Source organism: Kryptolebias marmoratus, linkage group LG24, assembly GCF_001649575.2.
Source record: "Kryptolebias marmoratus isolate JLee-2015 linkage group LG24, ASM164957v2, whole genome shotgun sequence".
In the NCBI taxonomy this organism is placed as follows: Eukaryota; Metazoa; Chordata; class Actinopteri; order Cyprinodontiformes; family Rivulidae; genus Kryptolebias; species Kryptolebias marmoratus.
In genome coordinates, this window is record NC_051453.1 from 5,593,973 (window position 1) to 5,613,875 (window position 19,903).

At 38.7% G+C, this 19,903-nt stretch overlaps 1 protein-coding gene across 2 annotated transcripts in view; it reads right to left on the bottom strand.

Moving 5' to 3' along the window:
• Positions 1-15,968, bottom strand: part of nek7 (NIMA-related kinase 7) — a 55,399-nt gene extending 39,431 nt beyond the window's left edge. The window contains exon 1 of one of the 2 annotated variants that reach the window (XM_017413547.3): positions 15,707-15,967. The gene's annotated coding sequence lies outside the window, so the exon portion shown is untranslated. Of the gene's footprint in view, positions 1-15,706 lie in introns of both variants that reach the window. The other variant, XM_017413549.3, reaches the window with a different exon arrangement.
• Positions 15,969-19,903: the final 3,935 nt, after the last annotated feature.

Below are 19,903 nucleotides of genomic sequence, written 5' to 3' on the forward strand. Positions count from 1 at the left end.
CTGTGGGAGCTTGTAGAGACAATTAATTTAAAACTGTAAAGCAATGATCAGCAGAAATTATCAACAAAGATAAAAAAAAGAGTCAGATTTTTTTTCAGTAAACAAATAAATATCTACAATAGTTTTTCTTTTTGTCTTTTGATCAGACAGATGACAAATCAGCACATCATCGCCACCTGGTTGTAGTGAAAACTGCAGACCGGGGGTGGGCAACCCTGGTCCTGGAGGGCCAATATCCTGCCTGTTTTCCTTGTTTACCTGCTCCAACACACCTGATTTGAAGCACAGGGTGATTAACAGGCTTCTGCAGAACAAGAAGAGGTAATTTAACCACTGAATTAGGTGTGTTGGAGCAGGGAAACAAGGAAAACATGCAGGATAGTAACCCCCGAGGACCAGGATTGGACACCCCTGCTGTAGACCCCTGAGTGGACAAGTACATGTGCGCACAAATGGTTGATTTTGGCTTTAGGCTACTTTTCTAGTGCCCTGTTTAGGTAATTGGTTAGTAAAAGTTGCGGAATAACTCCACAAAAATGCACCCCGACTGACTCTTAACCATGTTAATGTCAAAATAAGAATATAGTCCAGGTGAGTAAGTGAGCTTCAGGTCTTACAACTGTTTGAAATGACTGCGTGTTTAACTGCATGTAGAAGAGGTAACTGAGGTCTGATTGCACCAGACGCATCTTAATACCAGGTGTGAACAGTTGTGACTGAATCAGTCAGTCAGAATGTATGTTAGGTCTGAACAGGAAGTGATCGGCAGGAATCCTCAATGTTTATTTACTTCCTGCATCCCATATTAATGAGAACAACTAAGACAGCCACATCAGAATAACATATACCCAGAACCAATCCAATGTTAAAACTCACTAATAAAAAAAAGAGCAAAGACATCCTGGTTCTTATTTTATAAATAGAACTTGTGTATACCTACACAACACTGGGAATTTGGCTTTTAAAAACTCTATTCATATGTGATAAACAAGTCTTTGTTGAAAAAGTGAGTGGGGAAAAAACATTTCCTTCCAGGCCACCAGTGACTCAGTGTAAACAAACTATTTTCTGGCTGTACTTCACGTAATGATGCTCAAGCCAATCTTTTTCACAAAAGTCCCAAATACAAAAAGATGATCAAATAAGAGGAGGAAGTGGAAACGGACCGACAACCCCCAAAACCGCTTTAATACAGCCAGACTCTAATCTACCATTATGTATTGAACCAAATATGTTACCTTTCATGAACTGTCATTTTTTACAGCTTTGAAGTTGCATATCTCAGAAGCAACGATGTTAAGTTTTCAGTTTTTACAACAATGATAATAATGATATAAAATAGCTGAGACAGACATATGTGGACAGAAGTCAGCTACACAACCATTTATTGCTGTGAAAGTTTAAAAGTTAAAAATGGCTTCTGCATGCTGGACAACAATTTTTTCTTCCTTGATATAAAAAAAAATATTTCTACAATCCACAGGAGGAAAACTGTCTGTGAGAATAAAAAAAACAGCAGGGATGGTGAAGGACAAAGTGCAACAGATGGACAACTTAGAAAAATGCCAGCAGATGAAGACGGTTTAGTTCGTAGCCCTGATGTGTTCATGATCCTGAGAGAGACTGTGTGGAGCTGTGAACCACTGAAGCTGGCACTGGCTTTAGCTCCTCTTTAATCCCCATTTCCTGCCTTCTGCATAATTCATTTAAAACAGGAGAACAGGAAAAACACAGAAAAGGAGATGATCATAAAAAGGTGGATCAAGGCTAACTGGGAGGTGGAGGGGAGAGAGGTGGAGGGGGAAATGAAGAAACGTCCGGGCATTAAAAGAATAGTGCTACATCAGCTCACAATCCGAGAACAATAAATATGAAACCCGACTGATGAGCTCGGTTTGGAGGAGGAGAAAGAGCAAAGGGCAAGTAAGGGGGTGAAGAAGAGAGGAAAAATGCAATGTGACACTATCTGGCCTGGGTGTGAGATGGGACAGAATCAAAGGCACCTTTGAGGAGCCAGAAGACGACAGTGAAAGTGCTAGAAGAGTGGTGTCCATGATTACAAGAAATGGGGAAACCTTTGAGCCTGTGCTCATGAAAGCCTACCCCAGGCCTCCTCTCAAACCCCTGCCCGACTAACGCTGATGATACAGAAAGAGGAAAGGAGGAAGAGAGAGGAAGAAAGCCTCTAATGATGGCGGGGTCCGGATACTACAGAAGCGGCACACTTTTCAATTCATTTTAATCACTATTCAAAATCATTAGCCCAAATGTGCAAGCACTCATGTTCATTGGGCCATGAGCTGAGAGCGAGACAGAGAGAGATGGAGACCAATTACACCTCAGCATGAGAGCCAGTTTTTGAGGTCTTTTAGTTAGACAGCCCAAGACTTGACAGAATAGAAAATGAAAAGAGGACATTTTACTGTCTCTCAATCAATACAAAAAAGAAGAAAATAGGACGAAACATAGCTACCATTAAATATGAACTTTGAAATAAGTTTTGCAATCTCAGCCAAACACACTGCATAGTCCAACAACTTAGACTTTTTCACACTCTAAAATCTAGATAATATTAATCAGGGAACAACTCATTATCAGAATATAACAGGCTCAGTCTATACATCCAAATTAAAACTTTAGATGTTTAAGTGAACTGAACTCAACACGATTTACAAAGAAGAAAAAACTAAAATAATCCTTGTATACTGTACACTTTTTAAAGTACACCAGTGTGTGCGGTATCGTTTTCAGCCTTCACCTTTTCCAGAGTGAAAAGAGCACAGAACAAGGATAAAACTAGAAAACGTGCAACAAATAAATTCACAGTGCTCCACTGGGACACGATAAGGCCAGCAATCCATAATGCTGCTTGCTAATATTATAATTATATTCTAATATTGCAATATTGCACAATGCTGCTTTCGTAGAACCAGCCAGTCTTTACATTTTTCACTTTCAGATTTTTATAGGCTCATGATTATTTTGCTGTGGAAGTAAATAGCACAGCATAATTAGCTTTAGTTCCTTGTGAGGCCTGGTTTGATTTATTCCCCAAACTGTGCAAATAAAACAGTACAGTGCTCTGTTTTAGTCTGCTTATATTTCGCCGACTAGAGCCTTTATAAAACATATCAGAGTAACCACCTGACCTTCCACGGATGAATCCCATTAACACTGAACTGTCCTCTGTCTTTATCTGACTGTGCATGCACACCTGCACATTTGTATCCCTCGTGTGTCAGTTTTCACTTTACATCCTTTACTACAGCCTATGTTAAGGGTGTCCAACATTGAGAAAAGAGCTGAAGCACAAACAGGTGTCAGCCAGTCCTCCCCTCTCTCCATCTCCCTTCCTCTTGTCCTTCCTACGTCCTCCCTGTCGTGCTCCACTATGCTCTGTTGCTTCTGTGTGTTTTTGATACAAGCTGGCACGTGGCTAAAAGCCCAGGCCACTTCTCTCTTTTGTCTTACCCACTCTACTGTGGGGCTGACAGCTCTCTTGTGGCACGGTGCCTTTTGTTGCAGGTCTGCCACTTCAGCAGGTGCCTTACAGTGAAGGCTGGAGCCAGCCAGCCTGCGCTGCTTTGTTAGCTTAAAAACACCGTTTGATGTGCTCATTTCATCAGCCAAAGATGGCAGCTAAGGAGGATGCTAATAATCACTTGAAAAACAAAAACATTCCACTCACGCTTGTAAAAGATAAACTCCAATTTCAATGATAAAAGAAGAGTGACAGACAGCCGTGGTACCAGTCAAAAGAAGACCTCCAGTCATACTACTTCAGTCTTTTTTCTTCCATGCTCCCATTACTAGGTAAAACTAATTCATCCTGTCAATCACAGAGAATAAACAAGGTATATTGACAAATTGCTGACTGTGTAAGGAAAGACTAAATCATGTGGGTAAAGTATGCAAAAACAGAGCTGCATTTAAGACAGCTGTACGATCCCTGAGGAACCAGCTAAGTGTGTCAATGAGCAGGCTGTGTGAAGGAGAGAGCCCCCCCCCCAGGCGTTGAGAAGAGGGGACCCTGGGGGTTTGGGCTGTGCTTGCACACCTTCACTACATTCACAGCCTTTCAAAATGCCATATCACCATCAGTTAAAATGAAAACTGAATACATAATGTGCGAAAGAAACAGAAAATAAAGATTATTTAATTTAGGCTTGTCTATCGAAGTTTGAATAACGCCACAACTTCTCGGGACTTTCAAATGCATCTTCACCCACCCTTCAACTGTGAATCAAAAATGACTCAATTTACAATCACTGGAATCTTTTTTGGGGACTTTTATGGTGCCACGTAAGTGGTAAGGACACCACTGTGTGTTGATTGAGCTTGTGATAAATGTTGTGACAAACGGAAAAAAAAAAATGCTAAAAACAGATGTCATTAGAGCCAGTTACAAGTATGTCACATCTTATCAGGGTGATTTAACTGGACTCAAATAGAAACTCATTTGTGATACCCAAAACCCTTACTCTCTACATAATGCCTTTTTTCTTGCTTCATAGTAAAGCCCTCTAACAGCAGTCCAGAGTGGCTGAAGGACCCCAACAATTGTAAAAGATAAGCCACGTTGAGCACTTTAATTGGCCTTTCAATTTAATTTTTTACATATTAAAACATGAACGAATAACAAGGATTCTGCTATTGTGGATTTGAAATTATAAAACATGAATCCTGAAAAAACAACCAATAGAATAATTGGTTTTGTGTTAAAGTGGCAAAAATCAAAACTTCCTTTGTGTGCAACAGGTGGATCCGGTCTTACTTTTCAGACTAATCTTGGACTTGCCGGTCTCTGACATTAATCTTTTGGGTTTTAATATGCAAATATTTAAAGTGCTCTCCAATCCCTTAAACAACAAGGTTATGTTCACTTACAGGTTTGGCAAAAAAATAAATGAATAAAAAGATTTTAACATCATTTTAAGGAGGCCATTCCTGTGGTTGTGCTCAGGTAGTGTAGAGCTCATTGTCGACAGCTTCAGTTGTGAAGAGGATTTATTTTCCTGCACAAACATGTTAAAAAAGTCAACAATATCCATGTGGTGTACCAGTGGATTTAGTTAGTTATTTGGTCAGCAAAGCATATAATTTCAGTAATTCTTTATGAATATAACCTTAAATCCATTTTCTACTGAGCCAAAGATCCACACCCAGAGCTACACACCACAGCATGATGAAGATCCTGGAGCTTTAGGTTGCAATACTGCCCTGTGGCAACAACCCACGATCCTTCACAAAGCAGAACATAGCAGTGCACAGCAGAGCAGAGATTCCTGCCCTCCAGGATCAAAAAGGGCTTTGTTTGTTAGCCCTGTCACAGACTGACCACTAAATTAGCTTCATCACCTCTGGCACCAGGATATTTAATATGACATTCTGTACCGAAGGGCTGTGGCTCTGTTTATTTACAGGGCTAGAAGGCTAATATTATAACAAAAAATTAAAATTATTTAAAAATAAAATGGGAACAAAGGAGGGAATTTCAAACAAAAAACCATCAGTAAGGAAATGCCATGTTCAGGTATGGTTGTACTTGGAGGGCCTTCTAAAGGCCATGTACCCAGATACATATTATTCACAGACCATAAGTTTTTAAACAAAACTCAACGCAGTATGACACAGTTTGTTCCTTTTCTGTCAGCCAGGTATTAATTCTGCATTGTAAACTAAATAAAACTAAAGTCAAGACTAATAAATCACTAAGGAATCATTTGTTTAATCAAAGTAAATCAATATTAAGTACTTTTTGGCTTCGTCGCCCAGAAAAAAAGTTTATGTTTGACACTGTTCATAACTAAATTAAAAGGTGTGATACACATTTGTTGACAAAATCATGTCAACAAAAAATACTTTATTAGTCTTTTAAAGAGTAAGACATCTAAATGCAGACTGGCAGAGGCATAATGATTCAACAAGAAACTTCAATATCTGCTTACTGGTTTACTGAAGTATAAAAGATATACATTGATTAGTGTTCCAGACCAAAACATCTTAGCAACTTTTTGAATAAGGCAGGAGCTACTTATGTTTGAAGGTGGTCACCGTTCTACTTAAAGAGATCTTATAGAATGAAACGACAAAGCAGCAAATGACAACTGAACTCTTGTGTGGAGACGTGGCCTTTCAGTCAGATTTCTCATTTTAAAAGCAACCTTAAACAAAAACATCTGGTGAACACAGTCTCTTTTCCCTAAACACCAAACCAAAATCTCTTATACTCCCTTAAAACAGGTTTTTCCCTTCTCCTTGAATAGCTGGATGCAGTTACACTGCGTTTGCACAGAAATTTGTCTAAGAGGAAATGACAAGCACAGGATGTCAAAATCATTAGTAATGTGAGAGTAGCAGTTCCCAGGTATGTCTCGTTACATATAGCTGACTGTAAATTGAGGTCTAAGGTCCTGCGTCTGGGCTTTTTGGTGACCATGTATTACTGTATGTTCTGTGAAGGGTGAGGAAGAGGAGCCCAACCCTTCATCTTCTTTATAGTTAACAAAGGAACGCTCCAAAACCCTGAATCCAAAACAAAAACAAACCTGTGGTCCACATCTTACTACATAAAAAATAGATGCAAAAGCATATAAAAGTTCATGTAAAACTGAAAGGATACCAGCAGTGGGCCCCTGGGAACATGGCTCCACAAAAATCCAGTTCTGGTATGGCTGCTGTTCAGTTTCAGTCTGTGTTGGTTTCTGTGGAGGGCCCTGCAGGCTGCCCTGCACACACAGTCTTTTAACCCCATCAAGAGAATGTCCAGCTTAATCAAAAGGTCAAATTATGGTACAATTGTGTGCATGCACCCATAATTCTGCCATACTGCCAAGAAAAGTAACTCCTTACTATGAAACAAACAGTTTCAGTTGCTTCCTGTGGCACAATTTATCCTGGTTTAGGATTAATCCACATAAAACCAGCTGGTTTGATCACGTATGTAAATGTAAAGCAAAGCCAAAGCAAACATTTAGGTTCTTTTTATTTTTTTAGGTTTTCACTTTGTATTTAAAACAATGAAAATTACGGACAACATCACTCATGAATCTCAGTCTTAGTACACTTTCACAAAATGACCACAAAGACTAGCCTGTCTTTAAGCTGCCCCTGATTGTTAATAAATCACATGGGGAACCAGCCATGTCCCGATGTGAACTTTCAGAAATAAGACAAGCTTCTCTGAACCAGAAGAGGCGTGGAGTGGAACCCAGCTGTGTTGGCGGGAAGAACTGCACATTAAATGTGTGACGGACGTCTCCCTCGTACCATTTTCAAAACATGACGAATTAACTCCATAAGTGTAAACCACCAAAATATACATTAGACAAAAATTAAAATAGAAACATAAACTAACACAAGCACAACACGTCCACAGACAGATGCACAAATGCATGCACAAAGCGGTCAATGTTTATTTTTATTCCTCAGGCACTCCTTCTTTGCATGAGTGGATTACCCAGCACACCGTCAGAGCAGAGTGAGTGTGTGTGTGTGTGTGTGTGTGTGTGTGTGTGTGTAGCTGACGACAGGAGAATAACGTTACCCCTAAGGGGTCGCACCTCTTCCCATTCTTGCCCTCCTATCTTATTCGCTCCCCTCTACTCTGTGCCTGCAGGGATTTCCTTTTTCAGTTCAGGAGAGATGTCAGACCTGTTCCACCATCCTGAACACAGAGGCCGGACTCTGCTCCACATTCACCAAATATCTGTGAAACTCACCAAATCAACCTCATTTCTAGATCTCAGGGTCATGTGAGGTTTAACGGGTCAAAAACAGATCAAAATATCATCATCCTATGTCTATTTATTATCCTCCCAGCTGGCCCACTGAGGAAATGCACTCAAAAATAAGCTCATAACACAGGAAGTCTTTGTTTTAATTGCACAATCACAAAAATTATGAAGTAGCAGAGCTTGTTGCACAACTTCAAATTGACCTCCAATTTGTGGTTCATACAGGTGCAGCAGCTCCAACAGTAAAAGTTGGAGCAAAACAAACCATTACTTTTATTTACTACAAAATAGAAACTATATACAAACAAAAACGTCTTAATCAGAAAATGTATTTGCATTTTTGGGGGACAAGACTAGAAATTATTAGGTAATGTTCATGAATCTGTACAAATAACTGCATCAAACCATTTCAACAATAATTTTTTTTTTTTTTAAATCAATTTGGCCTTCTGCCATGGTAAAGGTTTTCTTAAAGAAAATGACACAAACTTAAAAACACGTCTGTCCTACTGCGCGTACATGGAAAGTGACTGGCATGAAAAGTAAAGTTTGCAAAAATGTGGAAAATAAAAACTGGAAGAAATAATTAATTATACGCTTAAAGATCAAGTCCGACCACAATTTTATCCCAACTAAAATGTCTTTACAAATCAAAACTAAATCATTAAATTTGTTTCTAAATTTACTTTTCCACTCAGCCTTCTTATTTGCTCTTAGAATTTACACACTTTGTTCCTGCTAATTAAAATCACCAAAAAGCGCATTTTCAATCACAAATTTTTCCTGGAATATTCAAATCCAATGCATCTTACAAAAATAGATTTATTTATATCAGAATAATATTCAGAAAATGAACACATCAGTTTTCAAATTTGCAAAAAATAAAAATACAGACGCATGGAAAGCGAGTAAGATACACAGGAAGAGAAAAAAGCTCCCCAACAGGGGTTGAAAGCAACTAAACCAGAGAGGTCTTCCCTGCCACTTTCACACATTGGGATATTAATATTTATGAGACTTCCTATTTTCCCCCCCTTCTGTTTTTCCCCTCAGACGATTTGAACATGAAAAACTTGAAAAGCGCAAATTCCAGGAGTTGCGTATCACAGTTTGACCTGAAGCCACACAGCAGACTCCAACCATGACAGACTCGCTGTTCAAAGCAGACGGAGCTTCTTTCATCAGGGGATCCTGGTGTTTTTTTACAGTGTGACACCACCAGCCCATGCCATCTGCCTGTTTCAAAACCAGAACTTCAAGATGTGCTTCCTGCTTGTGCGTTGTTTTTAGGTGGGCTTCACAACCAAGGCCCAGCATCATGCAAGCTTTTGCTGCTAAGCTTCTTGCTGACTGCTGTTTACAGCCAAGCCTCGCAGTGTGGCGCAACGTTAAATATTCACTGTTAAACTGTCGAGCTAGAACTGGTTGGGAACCCAGCCAAGAAGTCACGGTACCACGGCATTGGATTCCTCTCTTTGTAAAATAATCTTGTTTTCTTAGCCAATCAAGAATCAGATGATCCTACTGCCATTTTTGAGCGATCAGTCAAACCAAAAGGGAAACATTTCAGAGCATATTTCAATTACAGAGATTGTACTTCAAAAGACACCTCATCTTCAGGTCCAGGTCTCTGCTGCAATCAGACATGTGTAAAATATTTTTATTTGGTGCCCCAATACCACACTAGCAAAGGTCTATCATCTTCGGCTTGGCAGGACTTCTGACGGAGCCAGCCAGCAGCGCCAAGCAGGCCTAACCCCTGCTGCTAAAGCTTCCTGCTGCTCTGAGGGAGTCGGGCTGCCTGCCTCCCTGACTCTTGGCCAGGCTGGGCAGGAAGGAGGCGACTGAGGGGAGGCCCCAGGTAGACAGGACCCCCAGCAGCGGAGAGCCAAGAATGCAGGAACAGACTTTGAGTCAGAGAAGCAGAAAAGGATAGACTCAAGGAAAAAGAATGAAAAGAGGATAAAGGGGCTGAAACGCAACAACAAGAGAGAATCAGAGATGAGAAGCAGTAATGGGAGGGGAGATGCGTGGCATGGAAATGGAGACAAAGTGAGACAAATGGGCTTGAGGGCAAGTTGGGCAGCGGGAGATGACAGGAGCGTCTTGTTGTGACTCCTCTTGCTTTTTTATGCCCCCAAGCTTCAACCACAACCTCAAAGCCTTTGGCCAAACCAAGAGACCAGGGAGACCATGGAAAAGTGCTGTGAGTCACAGTACAGACAGGAAAGCAGGGAGAACACAAGAAAGACTTTTTCCATGTCTTACAAATGAGGAAGGGCAAAACAAAGATCCAAAACAAAAGAATATGCGTTTCCTCATAACTCGATGCCATCCATCTACTACTTTTATACCAAAACTACTATAATGTTCACACTGTGAGCTTCAAGGCAGAAATTTAAGAAATTTTGTCAGCATGATCAAAACAAGTTCTGATGTTTACATGTTTGGATCTATGTTTAAATCACAACTGGTGTTGTAAATAATATACTTAATATCTAACAATGTTCAATAGCTGTGCAGATATTTCTAAGATGCATACAAGTGATGACTACAGTGACTTTAATTTAGTAACAGAACTTGCAGACTAGGAGAAACTGTTGTCCTGATTTTGTAACTTTCACTGGTAGACTCTTACTTTACATTTACTTGTCATAAAGAATTAATAAATATATATTGCATCTCTGGCATTCTGCTTGTTTTTAATTATTGAAAAAGAACCTATAAAGTAAACTGAGGAAGCAACAGATCAGGATGCAGCGTTGCATCAAATTTTAAAACATCCAGAAAGGATTTATACATCTAGTTTCCAATGATAATTTGTATTGTAACCATTGCAAGTTGGTGGTTTTTTTTGTTTTAAAATAAACAGTTTTATCAGCATAATCAAAAAAAAGTTCTGACAGACCTTTTAATTTTACACATTAGCACTTATATACATCAAAACAAATACTATTATTATCATTTTTTAATGTTCCATCTTAACCTAAAACAGTTCCAAGGTCAGTATTTTTTTGTTTTGCATGTCTGTGGATTATGTTCCCTCCAGGATATTACATAATCACATAAGCATTTTCAATGAGTGAAATCAAACATGCTCCACGTTAAAAAGAGTCATTTATACGTCCTTAGCGTTTAACAATGAAAAGACGAAGGGTAAAACAGACAATATGACAAAACAAGATGCTCTCACACAAATCTGCTGTCTTCAGCAGAAAATGTCGAGCGAGACATTAAGTCTCATTTGTGGTGAGGTTGGAACAAATGCCCATAGCACAGTCAGCAAAATATCCTCCTCTCTTTCTGCTCATGAGTGTAAATTCATTTTGCTTTTGTCTTGTCTCGTGGCAAATGTGTGCTGTCACTGTCACTGATGCAGTGGCATATACTATACTGTAGTTATTTGATGAAAGTGAAGATTTAACCTGAGGCGTTCATATCTTTGCATGTTGGTGATCAAAAGCAATAGAAAGAAAAAGGCAACTCCAGAATGATAGCCAACAATAAAAAATAAAAAAAGAAGAAAAGTTTAGCTTGAGAGCTACTTTTCCATTACAGATCACAGCTCAGTTACACAGTTTTTCAAAAATGCCTTTGTGGTTTTCTTTTAATTGCAACATACAGTACAAGTACAGTTATTTCACAACTGGTGGTAAACGTTAATGCACCTCTGAGACGGTACTGGAGGAAGTCACAGATTAATCTAAATATAAGGAAAGCCAGAACACGTCACCGTATACCGTACACACCAGCACTGGTGCTGATGTTCCTCTTCAGATTTTTCAGAGCAGGCACAGTATTTGAAAGCCCGCAACACTATCGACACGCCACTTCAATTTGGTCAGTATAAACAAGTGATGGCAAGCAACAGTGGCGTGACAGGACTGTCTTCTTTGACGTCAAAAAGCATTTCAACATAGGCTGTTGCCCAATAGCTCAGCCTTGACATAATGTATGTTGGGCCACTCTACGTTCTACTCAGTACATGCAATAACTAAAAAAGATTTTCATTTATATTCATAAAATGCCCAAACAGGTGACTTCTTCTTACTTTATAGGACTTTCTGAGAATTGGTTTCCCCGTTTTACAGTTATGGTTATCAAGTTGTGACTTGCTGTGCATATGCATTAGCTATCATCAGCTCGCTGTTAGAAGAGCGCAGACATGATAAACTTGCCTGTCATTGTCTTCACGACATGCTTTACATGAGAACGTGTATTCACCTGAAAGCTGACGCCTCACTAAGAAAAAATCAGTTATTTTCAATGTCTGAATAATAGTTACAATTAAGCCCAGAACTGTAATTTTGTTTTAAATGAATATTAACTTTGTTAACCCATTCAGGAATTATTCATAGAGAACTGTAATAAAGCTATTTATCCTTCATTTGACTTCTACTTTTTTTTCTTAACTGCTTAAAAACTCTTCTGTAAGCTAAAAAAAATGTGCATTTCATCTTCTCTTAATTACTTTTATTTTAATAGGTTGATAACTCCACTGCACATAAACAGAGTAGTTTCATACCAAACAGGATTTTAGAGCTAACAACAAGAAAAATGTTTTAAAAAAGAAAGAAAGAAATCCTATTTTCTCCAAAACACTTTCCTGTGGAATAAACCACTGCCACAGTGTGGTCATGGTATTAGCTGACCCAGGGGCAGAGAAAGAATTTCATAAACTTTAAAACGGGTCCTAGGTCAGTAATTTTTTTGTTTTGCATGTCTTTGTAGTAAGCTCCCTTCAGGGCACTACAGAGTCCAATGAGAAAAAGCATCAATGCCACACTAAAATGAACAACATTCACGTGACATAAGGAGCTGCCAGGCACCCTCCAAGTATATCTGAATACTTGAAACACCAGTGAACCTTCATACAATAAAGGGGGGATGGATATGAAAAATATTGACAGGCTGGCTGTTTAAGAGGAGTTTAAGAAGCTGCTCAGACAACCCACACTCTTTGCCAAAGACCTTGCTCTAAACGTGAACCAAACGGAGTGCAAAAAGGAAAGCCTCTATTTAAAATTCTTCTACGCCATTAAGCTGGTATTTTCCATCTTTTATCTATACATTTTTTAATATTTATTTATTAACTTATTTGCCTTTAAAGTACCAAATAACCCCTAAAGTATGAATATTAATACAGCCTTTGGTAGTGATCTACTACAGCATTGTCTCTGCACAATGCTTGGTCAAGGTCTTTCACATCATGCAAAAGACAGTGTTTAATGTAGCTAAAACAAAAAGGCCTCAGGAAGCATCTTCCTTCAAATATGCTTTATGAAAGAAAAAAAGAGCAAACATTTTTTTTGTTCTCTGTGAAAACCCAAAGGCTAGATGACTGTTAAAATGGTCAGATGACAAATGTCTTATCTGATCTTTAATGCCGTGGAAGGGCCAGCTTCGGGGCTAAAACAGGAAACTCTCACAGGACCGAGTGATTTGGTAAATTCCAGCGCTAAATCACTGCTCTGAGTGCAACAGATTTCTCTGCATCAGTGAGCTGCATTTAAAATATAACTCTGAATGTCTTTGCAGCAGAAAAAGAAAATCATTATTAAAACTGAAATGATCTAAATAATACATGTGGCTATGTGTCTGACACCCATCATACAACGATGATGAGTTGCTCTTTGTTAAAAAAGTTAATTAATCTTTTTCTCAGAAGTTATCATGAATAGATCAAACATGACTGAACATCAATTACCAGGCTACACCTGCAAAATTCAAACAACAGAACAAAAGGTAAATTGCCAATTCCTGTCGTGACTAATCTACCTCCTAAAAGCTGAAAATCTAAAGGAGATATACTGACAGAAATCCTTCACTCCAGAGACTGACGCAAACATTTGTCAACCATTTTCTGAACATGCGGTTCATGACACATTCTATGATTATCAACTTCATAGAGCAAGCCAGTGTTCATCTCAATCACCTGATGACGCCGGCAGACTCGAGCCTGTTGGCTCTGACAATAATCAGATGTGGCAACACAGAACTGAGTAATAATTGGGTCAACAAGGTATGTCAGCTCCCAGAAACTCCTGTTTGAATCATCTTTCTGTGGTGTAGATGAATTTGATAGTATGACGCCTTAAATATGTGACCGTGATGGACGGTGACAGCAACATTCTTCTGGATTCAGCTTCCCTCCTACAGGAAATCACTGAATTTTTAGATTTATTAGAAGTAAGACTCCTTGCATACCTGATTTCTTCACTTGGTTGCTTCGCCTTTGGATATAATTTCTCCTCCACGTATGCTCAAGTATAAATTAATAAATGTAATCAACTATTATCAATATAAAACTTGGTCAACTCAGGTTCTAACAACAGTAAGAATTCAATATAAACAGTAACAGTGTTTTATAATTAAACGATTTGGAACAAACAAAGTTGGACGAAGCTCGTTTCAGTAGATATTTTAGTTTAAACACTTTTAAAATAACGTGAATTTTCATCCAACATCTTTTCAAACAGTGACTGTAAAAAATAGAAAACCGCTTCATCATGTTGTTTAACCCCCTAATTTTGACTGAATTCCCCTTTTTGCTATTAAAACATCCTTCAGGCCATGATGGGGTTGCTGAATTGGCTTTCTCTGCTCCACAGATGCCATCAGATTGGTATGTGGAAAGCCTGGACACTAGGTAAACATTTCAGACCTTCTGTAAAAACAATGTTTAGGTGTGCAGCAAGTATAAATGTACAAGCCAGGATAGCTCCTTTTTTTAGCAGATCGCTGCAATGTACCTACAGGAAGTGAAGAGTGCTTTATTTGTCAGTGATTATTGGATTAGGGCTGATTGATTTGGTCTAGTCTCAGAATGAGACAGCTGTTTGATTAGGTCTATAAGAAGACTTACTTCAGGGAGGATTTCACAGCACTGACCACTGATTACTTTATGTCCGAGGAGAAAAACAAATGCAGATACATGTCCAGCGCAGGCCTTGTCAAGTTGGCTTTTACCTCGATTTGTAACTTCTTTAATGCATATTTCTAAATTCATCATTTGCTTATAAAAGAATCAGCACTGATCACGGAAAAACAATTTGTTGACCTTGTGTCCCGTCACCAAAATTACGTAGAATAGCTTGTTCCTCGAAGCAGATCACCCTTTAAAACAGGAGTGTCAAACTCCAGGCCTCGAGGCCCGCTGTCCTGGGAGTTTTAGGTTTTTCTGCTGCAACACACCTGATTTAAATGGTTTAATTACCTAATCAAGTTCTCCAGGAGCATGGCAACAAGACATCCATTTAAAACAGGTGTTTTAAAGCAAGAAACACATCTATAACATGCAGGAGAGCGACCCCCGAGGAATGGAGTTTGACACCCCTGCTTCAAAACAAAAAACACAGAAACCAGCTTGAGTCGTGACAATAATCATTCAGTACTTTAAATACTGAGTTTAAATTTGCTTATGCAGACACACCACAGGGCAGGTTTTTGCACAAGATGGAAATGAACAATAATGAGAAAGAAAATCCTATAAAAAAAGACATGGATGTGCAGCCATAGATGTTATAGAGAAAGTTTCAGTGGACCAGTGAAGCATGAACACAGAAGCAATCACTGTCATGTCTCCATCACTTGTTTAAGCTGCATGAATTTCTTATACCGAAAATTAATTTAGGAGAAAGTTGTCTTAAAACACTGTAATTACACGGCTACAGGGACATGGTTGGCGTTCACTGACAGTGTCGATTGTGTAATTTAAAGGTAGTTTGAGTTAGCAAAGCAGCATGCTAGCTGGCTAGCACAGCCAAAGCTAGCAGCGAACTTCCTACAAACTTTTAAAAGTGCGCGACAGACCCAAAAAGGACCAGAAATCGGCCTCGGTTGTGAGCTTTATGGGGCTGCTGGTTCCTTAACAAGTTAAACATAAAGGTGGCAACAGTTTATAATAAGTTTATCAAGCTGTAGATTAGTTTTACAAGCTCGCTGTCAGTTAGCCCTGTCCCAGTACTTACCAGGAAGTGGGAATCTGTTGCTAAGCTATTCCTCCTTCACGATAAGAGTTTCCTCCGACTGTCGAGGCGGATCCTCTTTCTGGTGACTTTTCTTTCTGAGGTTCGTCGCGAAAGTTGGCTGAGGCAGGCCTCCCTTCTTGCCCGTGGACTGCGAAGTTTTTTCCCCCCACAGAGAGCGCCTGTGCCGCGGAGTCGGACGTGCTTCCAGACAGACTCCAAGAAGAAGGGCGCCCCCCCTCCTCCTCCTCCTCTCTTCAGCACACTGCGGAGCCTGTAATGTAAACACCGCAGCAATCCCGCAGGGAAGCCGCCAAATCTCGCGAGATTTCACAGAAAAAAAAACTTACTTGTTACTTTCATCCAACTTTAAATTTGTTTCTCCTCTTCACGTAATAGCAATCGATGTATACGCTCTTTATTTCAGAAAGATGTTGTGTCTACTCCACATGTAATCTCTTATTGGAACACAATTGTTAATAACCTTAATTTAAAAAAAATTGGACTTTACCATCAAAATAACTAATAACTAATAAAGTAAAAGAAGTGTCTTTCTTTATTCACAGAATTTACCCTTCCAAAATATTTCTACAACGGTTTAATAATAATTTGGATACTACCTGTTCTTTTTGTGAGGTAAACCCAGAAGATACGCTCCATCTATTCTGGTCTTGCCCCTTTTCTGTTAAATTTTGGAAAAACATTTGCACTTTGATCTGTAATTCTATTGAACCTGATTTCTCCCTTAGTTTTAAACATGTATTGTTTGGCCTCACTAACTACCCAATATCGAAAAAAAAACATTCTTATATTATCAACCTAATTTTATTCTTAGCCAAATGGCATATACACAATAAAAAATAAAAAACCGCTTCTTTCCATTTTTGAAAATGAGGTCAAGCAATAGATTAGAACTATTGAGAACTCATCCAATGTTAAAGCAATGAAAACCTGGACTTTGTGTGCCTTATTTAATGTATTTATGTAATATCATAATGTTGAATTGTCTCATTGTTCGTAACCCCCTGGCGGATATGTATTGTATGTTTCAATAAAGTTCATTAAAAAAAAAAAAACTTTCATCCAACTTGCATTGAATCTAAGGGCTGCCAGCTGCCCCTTAAAATAAAGAATCTGTGTTAAGTTTATTATTAAGAGCCAGTGCAAAATTATTTTATAGGTGATACAGGTGACTTTGGTGACCATTCTGCATGTTTTAGTTGTTTCCCTGCTCTTCAGCAGGTCTTCAAGTTCTGCAGAAGCCTGTTAATCACTCAGTCATTCAAGCATTCAAACATCTAAAACATGCAGGATGGTGGCCCTCCAGGACCAGGACTGGACATCATGAAGAATCATGTTTTTTGTCTGCAGAAAAAGAAGTTGAACACATTTGGTTATCTGAAGCTACAAGGAGGTTTGTAGTTTAAGCTGCTTCTTGTCTATTAAGTTGAACAGCTTTTTGTTTAAAGTGACAACAAATGTCAAATGCAAACTAGTGTGAAAGCTGAGTGCTGAATTGGTAAGGATAAAAGAAGCAGGACATTAGCTAAAAAAATTTAAAAGAAGCAGAATACTGTCTAGAAGCTGAAATGCAAGGTACAATATAAAGTAAGCAAGATGCTAGGAATAGGCTTGCTAAAAGTGGCAAAAGCTTGACATTTTGTATGAAGGTTTTTGTGCTTAGTGCTGATATGTTTCTTGGTTTTTATCAAGCATCAAGTCTACATTATAGACAAACATCTCTACTTTGGTCTCATCTCTTATACATTTTACACATTTTTAAATCTACGGTCTAATTTGTTTATTTATTTCACATTTTTTTACACACTTGCAAAGTTGGGGGAAACTCATCTACCTGCTGCATCACCAAAGTTCAGCTCTCCAGACATTATTGTCTATTGTTTAGTTCTTTTCCTTCTTTTGCATCACATCTTACAGACTTCCTCAGTGCATTGACTTCATATAGTTCAAAATATTAGAAATAACAAAAAAAAGTCATATTTTGTGTTGAAAAGCAAAATGTTCATTAAAAAGAATTACTATAGATGTCATAAAAAGTAATGTGCATGATTTATATTGGGACTTAATGGCGCTGACAAATAATTCTATATCTCCAACGTTTGGCTCATTTCATAGTAAACAAATTTATGTAGAGATTTATGGAAGCAAACCAGTTTCACTAGCTTTTGAATTTTAAAAGGCACTGAATTTAAAATGCCAAACTATAGAAATTCTTACCATGAAGTAACACTGAGATCTTTTGATGGTCTAATCTTGTTAAAAAATATTTACAAATGTGTCGAGGATGCATGTGAAAAGAGCATTAGTGTCTACGTGTGAAAGGAATGAGACATATAAACACACACACAGTTTCCATCTTATGACATGCGCCCAGTTTCTAATTGGGAAAATTAAGAGCATTTTTTGACAGAAATAGTGTTGCAGATAGGTTTGCATGGACAGCAAGGATTACTGGAACCGATCAGAGGACTTTGCTTTGATAAAAGCGTCGATCCTGATCTCAAATTGACAATTTAAACACAGGAAACACATCTTTCTTCTTCTCATTCATCGTTGTTAATAATCAACAAGTTACGTGTGGTTGTGTTTTTTTCTTCTGCTCACTTCAATAGTCGTTTTTGTTAACCTCAGTGCAAATATGGAAAAGGGAAGAGATGCCTGGAGTGTGGGATTTTCTCCCACCTTTTTCTTCAACAACAGTTGAAGATTAAAAGAAATGTCTCACAGAAATCTGTCAATTCTGTATGTGAATAATGCTGTGTGGAATTTAATGGCATGAGTTATATTGAGTTTCCTCTACACCCACATTTTCTTTCAATAAGATCAATGCCGCTCAGTGACAGATAGGGACGGCCTTTTGTATCTTCAAATTTCAGGTTTCTAAGGGAATAATTAGATGGATGGATGAAAAGTAATGCATCAGTGTGCAAGGGGAGCTGCACCCACAAATCCTCTAGTTCAACACGCGTGTCTCCACGCCTGTTTGGTAGAAAACTGTTTAATAATCGTGTTGAATTTCCATTGTTCTAAACGCGGCTCTCCGCACTGATCTGCTGCTTTAAGCCAATGGCAAACTTTTTGTGTTCTTTTTGCAGAAATTCTTTATTTAGCAGAGAGGATTTCCATTTGATTTGGGTGTACGTTTCTTTTTTAGCATGAAAAGTATTGTCATGTGTTTCACTCTGTTCCTCTTCAAACTTTCTGGTGTCGCTTGCAGGTAACCAGGGTGGAAAAGGTTCTTCCTTCGGGGGAAATACCAGTGGTTGAATCATCCAGTTTATGGAGACGTTTTAGGCGCTTTACTGTAAATGTGACATCTAACTTTGATGTTTTAAACTAGATTTGGGGCTTTTTTGCCAAGCAAACTTTCACATGAATGTAGCCTGATGACAGTGAAGTAAAACCACCCAGAATTTAACCACCAATGATTATAAGTATATATTTTTACTTAAAAGTAAGTATATTGTTTACAAGGTTTTAGTTTTTGCTCAGTTTTTAGTATTTTTTTAGTTTTACTTTGGTTTTTCACCTGTAAATATGCAGAATTTCTGCACCCAGAGGCTGAAAGCGCAATTTTAACGCTTAAAAAAGCAAAAAAGATGTTGATGTTTTCACACATGTCATTTTATTTCCCAGTGTGTTAATGATCCGGCTCAGGGGTTAGGTATGTCTGTGGTGTGGTACAGACAGAAGCTGCAGTCAAAGCCTCTGTGATCAGCTGCAAACTTCATAGGGACCAGCAGATGGAGGGTAGGGATGCTGCATGCATCCTGAAGGTTTAAGCAGGAACTGAGAGGTTACACTCCACTGGTACAAAGATGACCTGTCACAGGCTGAAACACGCTGTATCAATTCAGACAAGCTTCCTGTTTATGTACCTCTCACCGCGCAGCCATCACAGGCAAAAGAGAGGAGGATTACAGATGGAAATATGTGTGAAACGTTGTCTCACTCTGCATACACTCAGCCCAACTTGGAGGCAGCCTGCGCATGATGCTCGCATTTCCATTTTATTCACTAATTAATGTTGTTTTGTCTTCAAAGTGCAAATGCAACCTGTAGTTATCAGCCTTGATCGCAGCATTCTCAAGGTTTTCTAGATGTGAGCTGTCAAATAACAAATAGATGTAAATATAGAATAACAGCACAACAGAGAAATAAAGGATTTATGGCATGTGG